Raw genomic sequence first — 12,659 nt, 5'->3', positions numbered from 1 at the left:
TTCAAGGTCTCTGGGAAGGCTCTGTCATCTAGGAGTGGGTTGCAAGGGAAATGTGGTCAAGTTTATTTATACTCAAGACATTGCTTCCCCCACGTGGCTATTTTCTGATTTTCTTTTCCCTAGCTTTCAGGGGCCCCAGCCACAGAATGACTTTGACTTCTTTCCTGCCTCTGCCTTGGTTGCAAGGGAGAGAGAGACACAGACACACAGACACACAGACACACAGACACACACACACACACACACAGAGAGAGAGAGAGAGAGAGAGAGAGAGAGAGAGAGAGAGAGAGAAAGAGAGAGAGAGAGAGGTTAACGTAATGAGGTCTGTCTCCTTGTCCCTAGTGATGAAAGTCTTTCGACCAGAGGCTTGTAGGTACCTAACTCTTACATATTTATCTGTTCACAGGTTGAGCTACATTTAGGAAACCAACTATTGTGGATAACAACAGTTGACAGTATTTGGAATATTATCTAAGAAGAGACATGTGTTAGGAGCATTTTAACATTATCCTTATCTCTCACAGGCCTTGCTTTCATCACCCACTTTCTCTTTGTATGCAACTGGGTGAGGATGGAGGGCAGAATTGCACCCCCAAGGCAGCCTTCACTGACTGTTGCTGTGTGTGGTTTATTAATGTGTGTTGTTGAGAAGAGCCAGTTCACACACATCCTCATCCTGAGCCAGGGATGAAGCTGCAGGCAGAGGATCTAGTGAGAGCCCTGGCCAAGGTTCCTTGGAAAATTTACCATCCCTTGGCTGAGGAGTGGACAGGAGATGCCAGAGATCAACAGCAGGAATGAGAACATGGTTCCTGCCAGTAAGAGCACCAAGACACTAGCCAGAGAGACATAAATAGTACTTCCCACTCTGTAACCACAGTTATATTTGAGCTGCCACAGACAGGGCTGTGGGAAATGGCAGAAAGAAATGCCTGGCCTTCCCAGAAGGGTCAATAGGGCAGATATTTAAGTTCAATCTTGAAACAGGGAAAAGAATCCTAACTCCAGAGCTGTGAGGCAGCAGAATTACAGGTATAGTGAGGGAACTTAGTGGAACTATAACAACATACCCAGTTTCTGTGTGTATATATGTGGTGTGGCCTGCGTGTGGTTTGGTATATATGGCACATGGTGTGTGAGGTATATGGTGTACGGTGTGTGGCATGTATACATACTGTGGACATGTTGTGTGAGCATGTTGGAGGTGTTCAAGAGATTTGGGAGGATACAAAGGACAGAGAATGCTGAAGATGGGCAGGTGAGTTAGGGGTTTGACCTTTTCCTCATGGTTAGTAGTTTGAAGTTTACCTTATAGGCTCTTAAAAGGTAATGAATGACAGGCCTGGGTTCTGGACAATCATTCTGACAGCAGAGGGAAGGACGGATGGGGAAGAGAGACCTTCTGGAAATATCTTTGCTGGTGACAACCCAGATCAACCTGCCACTCCACAAAAGTATCTCCATGCCATGGCACCTCAACAGGCAGTACTTATGGCTAGTCCCTAAATCAGTCCTTAGTACCGGCCATGCAAGTCTCCTTGCTGAACTGTGAACTGTAGTTCAGTAGGTCTGGGTAGGTAGAGTCCTCTGTAGTTCTACCCAGAAGGCCAATGTTCTGATCTGTAGATCCCCTTTGAGAAACCAGCCAGCACCTCATTTGTGCAGGAGTAGTCTGAGTTTGTTTTGTTTTGCACTGATATCTGCATCACTCCAGAGATTCTGATGTGATAGGTAATAGGTCCAGGTGCAAGGTGTGGCTTGTGTACTAGGAAGTTTTCCAATTAATTAATTAATTCATTCATTCATTACTTTTGTCTGTGTGTGTCCACACACACACACACGCACGCACGCACGCACGCACGCACGCATGCACGCACGCACGCACGCCTGTGGAGGTCAGAGGCATCTTCAGGTCTCATTCATTCCTCAGGATCCACCCACATAGTTTTTGTTTTTTACATTTCTATTTATTTTTATTTTATGTGTATAGTTTTTTTGCCTGCATCTTTGTGCATTGTGTGCAAGGGCATCAGATCCCTTGCAACTGGAGTTACAGACAGTTGTGAGCCAAAATGTGGATGCTGGAAATTGAACCCAGGTTTGCTGGAAGAGCAGCAAGTACTCTTAACTGCCAAACCGTCTCTCTATCCTGTCTACCTTGTTTTTGAGATAGAGTCTCTTACTGGGACCTGAGACTGGCTGTCCAGTGAGCCCCAAGGATCTTCTGTCTCCATCTCTCCAACAGCCCAGTCCTGGGTTTATAAGTGTATACCACCATCCATGCTTGTCTGTCTTCCTTCCTTCCTTCCTCCCTCCCTCCCTCCCTCCCTCCCTTCCTTCCTTCCTTCTTTCCTTTCTTCTTATGGGATATTTTAAAAGTGTTACAGGTAAAGTAGCTGATGTTTTTTAATTTTGTTTTTAAATTTTCAGTCTTAGCTACTTTAAATGCTACAAAAAATTAAGAGAAAAATAAAATCAATGGGAGAAAAAGACAAACAAACCAACCCTCTACTTTAAAAGGGGGTTATTAGAACCTCTGGCATAGGCTGCACCAAGTTGCTGTACAGGTTCTGTGTGTTTACAGTTAATTTCTGCACCTTCCCACTGGGAACAGTCTATTTGCAGCACTGGGTGGACGGCACTTCAGTGTTTATCTAGAAGGTATGCAGAGTCTTCTGTCATGCAAGGTGGGTAGAGAATGGGGGCTCCAGGGTTGATGGGGGAAGAAGTTTTGCTTTATGCTGGGATGGCTCTGGAGGTCAAAGTGGGACTAGTAATGTGAAAATCCTGCCCACCTTGCCTTTCAGCCCTGTAAGCCCAGCCCCTTGACTGCTTACTGTTGGTAGCTCCTTCTGCCAATCAACTGATTGGGGAAGAGCCAGGAACGAAACTGTTTGCCTAGATTCTCTGGCCTTCCCCGTAAACCTTCTCTCCTTGCCTTCAAGGCTTCTTGTAGCGTAGACACTGGCTTTAAATTACCCCCTTGAGAATGGCGCCAGCTACCTTCTCCCACGCTGTATTTTGCAATGAGCCTTGTTATTTTAAACACATCATTTTCTTCTCCGTGCCTTAAAATGCTAGCTAGTGCCCAGTGCCATGCTGTGCAGAAGCAGTGAGGAAGTACCCTTGAGTTGTCTGTAACTGTATAAGAAATGTCTTCCGTGGGTCATCACGCTGGCTCTTATTTTATTCTACAAGAGTAAATGTTTAGTGGCCTGAGAGCTGGCTCAGCCATGAAAAGCTAGGCTCAGAGCCAAGAACATAAGAGTAAAGGTTGGGGAGCAGGATTTTTATCGGGTTCAAGAAATTTTCTTCTATTCTCCTGTTGATTTTTCTTTTTAAAAATCCCTCTGTCTGTCTCTATCTCTGTCCATCTCTGTCTCTGTCCTTACTCCCCCTCTGTTGTATATATATATATATGTGTGTGTGTGTGTGTGTGTGTGTAACACGAGAGCAGGCATGTGTGTACCACAATGCATGTGGGTAAGCCAGAGAACCACCATTGGTATTGGTGGTCCCCACCTTCCATCTTGTGTGAGGCAGGAGCTTTCCATGAACACAGGGATATGTGTTCAAGGCTAGCCAGCCTTGAGCTTCTGAAGATTCTATTGTCTTTACTTCCTAGCTCAGCAGAGGAACATTGAGATCACAGACAGGTGGCTTCACATGGGTTCTGGGGATTTGAACTCAGGTCCTCATGCTCACAAGACAAGCCCTTTATCCACTGAACCACCTCTCCAGCCTTTTATTCTCTTTTAAAGTCATGCATATTACAAAGATTATTCAAATTCCCTTTGAATTTATTGAGATAAAACATGGATAGATTAAAGTCAAGAAATATATTAAATAACTAATTTCTAAGGTTACATTATCCTCACATTTCTTGGGAAAATCCATTGTTCCTGTAGTAGACTGGCTTTGCTAATATTTGGCTTAGTGTTTTGCTACTATGGTAATAGGCGAGAGTGTCTCATGATTTTATTACTCATCCTTTATCAGATTGGACACTGGACTTATGAGAGCCTGTTTACCTAAGTTTGAATGAGGTTGGAACTATGTGGCTCATAACTGCTTAGCACAGCCTGCTGTTTAGTTAAGCCTCTAAGGTTTTCCTTGTCTGTAGATTTTTTTTAAGATTTATTTTATATTTTATGTATATGAGTGTTTTGCCTGCATGATGTATGTCTGTCTGTGCACCACGTGCGTGTCTGGTACCCAGGCCAGAAGAGGTGATTGGATCCCCTGGAACAGATGGTTGGGAACCACCATGTGGGTGCTTAGAGTTGAAATTGGATCTTCTGAAAGAGCAACCAGGACTCTTAACCTCTGAGTCATCTCTCAGCACATCTATAGATTTGTAGCAAATGCCACAGCAAGTTCCAAAAACTGTGGTGTTTTCAGATTGCTGCACTGTGTATCTTCTTACTGTAGTCAGGGTCGATCTACTAACATTCTGAACAACCAGATTTATCCATTTCCTTTTTAAAATATGTTTTATTTTATGGGTTTATGTATGTGCCTGAGTGTATGCATGTATACCATGTGTATGCAGGAGCCTACAGAGATCAGATTAGGTGGCAAATCACCTGGAACTGAATGACAGGCGTGATGTGGGATTCCCCTCTGTGTGAATGTGCTTTGTTACCATTGGTTAATAAAGAATCTAATTTGGGACTATGGCAGGCAGAATAGAGCAAGGTGGTAATTCCAAGCAGAGATAGAGAGAAAAAGTAAGTGGAGTCGAGGAGACACCATGTAGCTGCTGAAGGAGGAAGATGCCCACTCTGGAACCTTACCAGTAAACCACAAGCCTCGTAGTAAAATACAAAATAATAGGAATGGGTTAACGTAAGATGTAAGAGTTAGTTAATGAGAATCCTGAGCTAATAGGTCAAGCAGTGTTGTAGTTAATATAGTTTCTGTGTGATTATTTTGGGTCTAGGAAGCCAGAAAACAAACAAGCAGCCTCCGCCTACAAAGTGGCACCAAAATGGGGCTGATGCCTGCCATCCACTTCAGATTAGGTGCTTATGTGACCACTCAGGGTCAGGAAGAAAGTAGCTGAGACCATACCCATGGCTTAGCGCTCCCCACCTGGGCAGGTAGCAGAATCAGGTCTGCTAGGAGTGCATGAGCAGGAGAGCATGGTGGATTCCCACCATCATACACAGAGATATTTCCAGGCCACACAGTGCGCTGCATGGCAGATTTAGCTTTTACTCAGATAAAAAGGGTTTATATGCTGCATGGTGCTTCTCAGAGTTGAGGTGGGGAGGATGGCTCCCACCGGACAGTCCCAGAATAGGCGGTGAACTACCTCTGCCAGATTGAAAGGCTGAGAGAGGCGGAGTCAGCATTCAGGGCTGTTGTGACCAAGCTGCTTACTATTTTAAAAGCAATCCTGGTCAGAAAATGATTACAGATATGCAGTAAAGACAGATTCAGATAGGAAAAAAACCTCTGAATGAATGGGTCACTGTATGTTTAAAAAATGTACTTAGGCTTAAGCAAGAGAAGAAAAGGAGTATAGTTATAAAAAATAGTTTAAAAAAATAAAACAAAGTCTTTGAAGAGACAGAGTACAGACAGTCATAGATTAAATGAATTAAAAATAAGCCACATATGCTAACAAATTAGGTCAGTACGATAAATAATCAGACCAGCTCAAGAGCAATAGTTATATTTTAATACTTGAAAAAGGAGAAGTCACGCTACAAGAGTGGGAGGTCCGAAATCCAAAAGGGTCTGGCGAGCACCGAGAGAGAGAGAGAGAGAGAGAGAGAGAGAGAGAGAGAGAGAGAGCACCTGCCTCTCCCAGTTTTTCTACCTGGGCTCCAGGTGGCCACACCCTAATCAGATATGGTTGGTTGAGCTTCCCCATCATCTCCCCCTTTTGTCTAAACAAGATCGATCCAAACCCAATGCAGCTATATACAATAGGAACAGATACTAAATATAAAATTACAAATAATAAACAATATTAAGCAAGGAATACTTAACAAAATTTTTACTAAGCATTTTATTTCAAGGAGTCTAAATAATGTATTGAAATTAAGTTTAGCTAAATCATGAGGAGGGAACTACAATTATCTAATCTTCACTCCATCAAAGATCTGAGTAGGGAAGTAATATTACTTGAGTAAACAGGAAGTACAATCGAGAAACTTCCAAAATGTGCAACAAATGACAGAGACAACTGACTACCTGGGCAATCACCCAAAGTCTCATTTGCAATGTTGAGGCAACCAACTTTGGCTAAGGCCTAACATAACTGACACACCATTTTTAAAGGCAAGAAACTTTTCAAAACTATCTTACCCTGTCTTGGCAGGATATGACAGTCCTGTTTTATCCATTTACGGATACTCTGTATCTCTGTCAGTGGTGGAGGTATGGGCATTTCTTTGCCCAAAGGCCAGTTCTGCCAAGAAGAAAGGTTCCAGGTGTAATGTCTTTGGTGCTCAACATTCTCTCAGGAGTAGATAGGTGTTGCCAGGAGTGATTGTGTCTCACTACCATGGAACTCTAGGTTAGATTAAAGGCTATTTTCTACAGCTCTTTGAAGAGGTTGAAGATTATACTATCTATACTGAATATAATCTCTATGTATCTAAAGAACATGATTAGCCTAAATATAAATATGACAAACATAGATGACTATTGATCTATAATTCTCAATACCTATCTAACTTAAAGACAAAAATAATAAACAACTGTGCAATAAATAAGAACAATGACCTTCAAATGTAAACAATGTATAAGTATCTTGATCAGAGGTAGTAGTGTACACTGCAAAATGGTAAATATATATGTCAATACATAAACAATGTTTCAAACAGAGGTAGAAGAATACATGTATACAATATTCAATATAATTTAACCTACACCACACATAAAGATGGAAAATATACAGAGAGTCTGGATTATGCATATTATTGTATTTATTATGAATTTTTGACTCCAGATAGACATTTGTTTCTGGGGGCTGCTAAGTTGAACCAACATAAAGATATCTTGACTTCAAAATTTGGGTCTAAGAATATGTTGCTTTAGAAAAGAGGTTCTGCTTTTGTTTCTACAGAGGATAGAAAGCTGTGTATTCTTTACTGGCTAATATGGTTTGATCAAGCAAGATCCCTTGAAGCAGTGACCCAGAATGTCCAACATCTATGACAGCTTCAGGACTGCTGGCTGAGATGGACCTACCACATAGTATACCTCATGAAAGACCTGATAAACAGCATTCACAATCAACAGGAACTAGTTTAGAGAACAACACCCAAATTTCCTAAATGATTATTTATAATGTTTGCTTACATTTAAAGGGGGATATGCTATAGAGATGAATGCTTTGCATTGGTTTGGATCTTGGTTTGTTGATGCAAATTTGAGGTCAATTTTGTTTTATGTATATCTCTGCTCTTGATTGGAGCATTGTGTTTGTGCATCTTATTTGGAAATGTAATATATAATTAAGAAATATTATAGGTTAATAGATGATGATCTATAATGGTCAAGCTTGTAGTCATGTTGGTTGGATTTTCTAGATGTATAGAGATATGTTTTAGATTGATAACCTTTCAAGGACTAAAAGAATACAGTATTTAAAATGTTTTAAGAACTTTGAACTTTTCATGACAATGAGACATATCTGCTTCTGGCAGCACCAATCTACTTCAAGAGGATGATGGGCATTGAAGAGGCTCCTTATGACATTGGTTAGCCATTTGTTGTTCTTACCTGGACTACTTGATGTTGTGTGGTGTAAACTGGGCATGCAGGACCCACAGAGAAGTGACTGATTAATTTGCCTAAAGGTGAGGCCGTCCTTCAGGGTTCCCGCTTCATGAAAGAGTCTGCCAGACTTTCTGCAGGGTACAAAAGAAAGTGACTGACAAACTGCCAATAGAGGCAAAATAGTCTTTAAAATTTCCTGCTTTATGGAAAAGTCTGTCAGATATTATGGGCCTATAGGCTGAAGATGGATGCCCCAATATTACAGAAGAACTTTGGGTGACTATCCAGGCAGCAAGATGTCTCTGTCAAGTCTAGAGTTTTGGAAGTTGCTTACAATGCACTTCCTTTTTACTTAGGTAATATATCCTTTAGGGTTCTTTGATGGAGTTGAAGAATAGATAGTTATAGTTTTCCTTAGTTATGATAAAAGATAAAGTAGATATTATAACTGTAATTCTTGCTTGATACCTGTTTTGTTATATGTAATTTTAGTATGTTAAAGTTAAAACCTTTCTTTTCATTTAGACAGAAAAGGGGAGATGATGTGGGATTCCCCTGTGTATTCTGTGAGTATGTTTTACTACCATTGGTTAATAAAAGAAGCTGCTTCAGCCTATAGCAGAGCAGAATATAGCCAGGCTGGAAGATATATATATATATATATATATATATATATATATATATATATATATTTACAACACTGCTTGGCCAATAACTTAGGCTTCTTATAAACTAACTGTTACATCTTAAATTAACCCATTCCTCTTATTTTGTGTTTTACCACGAGGCTCATGGTTTACTGGTAAGGTTCCAGGGTGGGCATCTTTCTCCTTCAGCAGCTACATGGCATCTCCCTTACTCCGTCTACTCTGTCTATATATCTCTTCCAGCCTGGCTATATTCTGCCCTGTTATAGGCCAAAGCAGCTTCTTTATTAACCAGTGATAGTAAAACATACTCACAGCATACTGAGGGGAATCCCACATCAGAGGTGGTTGTGAGCCACCATGTGAGTGCTGGGAACTGAACCCAGGTCCTTTCCAGGGGAAGTGCTCTTACTGCTGAGCTATTGCTCTGTCTAAAATTCTTCCTGTTAAGGGTTGATGCTAAGTCTGAGATGGCTCCAGGGCCCAGCTTGGAAAGGCATAGCTTCTGTTATTTTTAATGGAATTGCATTATTTTTCTTCTAGAAGTTTCTCTGTTTCATCTGCTTTCAAATTTATTGCCATAAAATCGCTCATTCTGTCGATTTAATGTCCTTTCAAACTGGACACCAAATTCCAAAGTGCTTTGCATCCTCACTGTCATTGGAAGGACTTGTTTGGTTTTTTTTTTTTTGATGTTAATAGTTTGCCAGCTCTACTCTACCCTCTCATCTACATGTATTGTAAGCATTTGTATATGCCTGTGTGTATCTTATATTATGCTAATGCTAACTCATCTTTATTTTCTCTGGATTTACACCATTAGTCTTTTCTTCTTCAGTGGCAGCTGTGGCAGCTATGATCCGGGCAGGAAGTAAATGACATATTCAAAGACAGGGCTATGAAAGTTTAACTCAGAGAGTATTTACTTATGTGTTTCAGGCTAAATATGGCCAGAAGGAATAGATAACACAGATGTGGCAGCAATAGATGTGTCTACATTGTGAAGTGAAAATGGACTTGTTCTAGACTCCTGTAAGAGCTTTTGCCTTAGAAGGATCTGTGATGTAGGTGGGTCATCTGTCTATGTGTTATTTTCATTGGTTAATAAAGAAACTGGCTTGGTCCTTTGATAGGACAGAAAATTAGGTAGGCCAAGTAAACAGAACAGAATGCTGGGAAGAAGGGAAGTGAGGCAGACTCTATAGCTCGCCTCTTCAAGATGGATGCAGGTTAAGATCCTTCCTGGTAAGCCACCACCTCGTGGTGCTACACACATTAATAGAAATGGGTTAATTAAGATGTGAGAGTTAGCCAGTAAGAGGCTAGAGCTAATGGGCCAAGCAGTGTTTAAATGAATACAGTTTCTGTGTAATTATTTCGGGGTATAAGCTAGCCAGGCGGCCAGGAGCCGAGTGGCAGGAACGCGGCCCGCTGCTCCTTCTACAGATCTGTTCTAGAAAAGCTAGTACCTTCCCAAAGCCTATGACAAATGCAGGGGTTAGAGAATATAAGCCCTGTTACTCCTCCTATCCTCTGATGTCTCACCAGTGCTGCAGGTCAGAGGACAACTTCAGGGTGCCAGTTCTTTCCTTCAACCTTCTGTGTCCTGGGGATGGAATACAGGTTAGCAGTCTCAGTGGCTGATGGTTTACCTGCTGAACCATCCCCGTGACCTCAGTAATTGCTTTCCTTCTGAAAGATGAACACCATTAGACATTTCTGCAGTGACAATCTGTCATCCCATCTGTTAGATGTTTGAAAACATCACTTATTATTGTTCTTCAAAAGCCATTTTTTCCTGAATGTAATTCAAGGTGAACACTCATGCCTTGAAGGAATTGTTTTCCCTTTTCTTCATTACCAAGATTTAAAGTATGATTCTCCTAACAGTATCTAAGAGGTTGAATAGAGGTATCACTGAAGCTTAATTTTTGTAGGTTAAACTATATGTGATATTTTAATTATTTTTTAAAGTTTAGACACTTATTTTATGTGTCTCTCAGTGTGTATGGGCAACATGTGGAGGTATCTGAGGAGACCAGAAAATGGTGTTGAATACCCTGGAGCTAGAGTTACAGGTGACTGTGAGCCTCTATGGAGGTGCTGGGAACCCAACCCAGGTCCTCTGTAAGAACAGCCAGTGATTGTAACCACTGAGCCATCTCTTCAGCCCAATTACCAATGTAATTAAAAGATGTTTTGAATACAGAGCATGTCACTAATTGAGAGGGTTAGATAATGTGTTCCCTGTAACTATTGTCAGATGTAGAGGTGGATCCTGCCATTTTCGTTTCATGCATTGTTTATTGAGTATAATTAACAGGCCAGGAAGGACATTCTCTTGAAGGGCATGAGTCAGTGGATTTTAGTATATGCATGGGGTTGTGTAACCATCGCCATTATCTAAACGAAACAATTTCTGTCATCTCTAAAAGAAACAGTGTTCCTTCAGGAGTGACTCTGCAATCCTCCCATCTCTGACCCCTGCCAATGCTGTAGATTTGACATTTATGGATGATTTATCTAAGTAGAAGATGTTATAAGGTCCTTTATGACTAGTTTTTCATGTAGCACAATGCCATAGTTCACCTCTGTTGTAGCATGTAGCTTTTGGGCTAAGCACTTTTCCATCATGTGTACATATGATGCTTTTGTTTATTCATTTATCAGGTGGTCACTATTGGAATTTTTCTAATTTTGGTTACTGTAAATAATATTGCTATAAATATTTGAATACAGGTGTATGTGTGTGTGGACAACCTTCTTCAGGTTTCTTGGGTATGTCCTGGGAGTGGAATTGCTCACTGGGGTGTATGAAGTCATACGAGAGTGTCCCATGCTGTCATCACAAACATCAAAGATTCCAGAATTGGACTGTCTCAGAATCCAGCTGAGAGCTGATTCAGTCTTGGTCACATCAGCGTTTTTGACCTTTTCCTCCGCTTGAACTTGCTTCTGATGTTTGAACACGCCTCTCCTTCTGGTGTGAACATTGCCATCACCCATCCCCTTCCTCTTCATCATCCTACTAATCCCACAGTTCTCAGCTTGTTCATTGCTTCTCACTCGGAGATTCCCCCACCCACCCAGGACAGGCCCCTGCTTCTGTGGATGGTTCAGTGTCTTCCTTGTCTCCTTTGAGCTATTTTTTTGTTCTTTCTTTTTGCAACTTTACATGTCTGAATGACTGATTCATGTCTGTGTCCCTCCCTAGAGAGCCACAATGGCAGGGGAGTTGTCCTTGGTTGCTCAGGGTTGTGTCCTTAGTACCTAGAGTTGTCTTGGAAATAAAGGGGCCCTCAGAAAGAATTTGATAATAAGTAGGAGGTGTGGCGACAGCCCATCAGCTCAGCGGGGATGTGGCTGCTAACCACTGTGATGGTCACTGGCATTGCCAATCCTTGACTAGATCTGGAATTACTCCTGTGTCTTCCCATTTCCAGGAAGTTTTAGCTGAGCATGGAAGAACCACCATGAACATGGGCCTAACTATTCCTATGGGCTGGGAGGGGTCCTGGACTGTGAAGAGGAAGTGAACAGACCACTGACATTCACCTGTTTCCTGAGAAGACGAGCTGTAACCAGCTGTAACCAGCTGCCTCATGCTCCTGTCAGGATGCCCCCACAACTTCAATGCAACTTCAAACGCAAGCCCTTCTCTGCTTGATTTTGTAAGGTAAATGATGATGGCTTTGGAGAAGAAAATTAACACAACACCCTGCCCGAAACTGGGCACTTAACCATGGGGACCTACTGTTTTACAATTCTAGTTGCAGTAACTACAAACTCAAGGAATTGGCAGGATTGGAGCCTTTCAGGGTCGCATGAAATGGGTCTGTGTCCCGTCTCTCTTCTTGGTTTCCAGATGGCTGTTTTCTCTCCACTTCTTCACAACATTCCCTCTCTGTGTATGTTTCTGTCTGAGGTACTGCATGTCAGTGTGTAACACAAACGGGGTTTGTGTGTGTGTGTTGGTGCAAAATTCAACTCCCAGATAGTTAAAACCTCTTTCTGTAGCAGGCTTTCTTTTTTTGACTACCAACCAGCTTCCAAATCATGACATGGAGACTTATCATTCTAGCTTAGGCTCCTTTCTGTCTAGCTCTTTTAACTTAATTTAACCTGTTTGTCTTTATTTATCTTTTGCCTCTGGGCTTTTTACCTTCCTTCCTTCCTTCCTTCCTTTTCTTTCTCCCCCCCTCTTCTGCCCTACTTTTCTGCTTCTTCCCTGTCTGTCTATCTGGCTGTTGACTGGCTGACCCCCAGGCATCTCCC

The sequence above is a fragment of the Microtus oregoni genome, unplaced genomic scaffold, assembly GCF_018167655.1.
Source record: "Microtus oregoni isolate MIOR12 unplaced genomic scaffold, Mior012 000028F_ref0000031, whole genome shotgun sequence".
Taxonomy (NCBI): Eukaryota; Metazoa; Chordata; class Mammalia; order Rodentia; family Cricetidae; genus Microtus; species Microtus oregoni.
The sequence above is the reverse complement of the archived record's forward strand: the minus strand, read 5'-3'. Positions refer to the sequence as shown.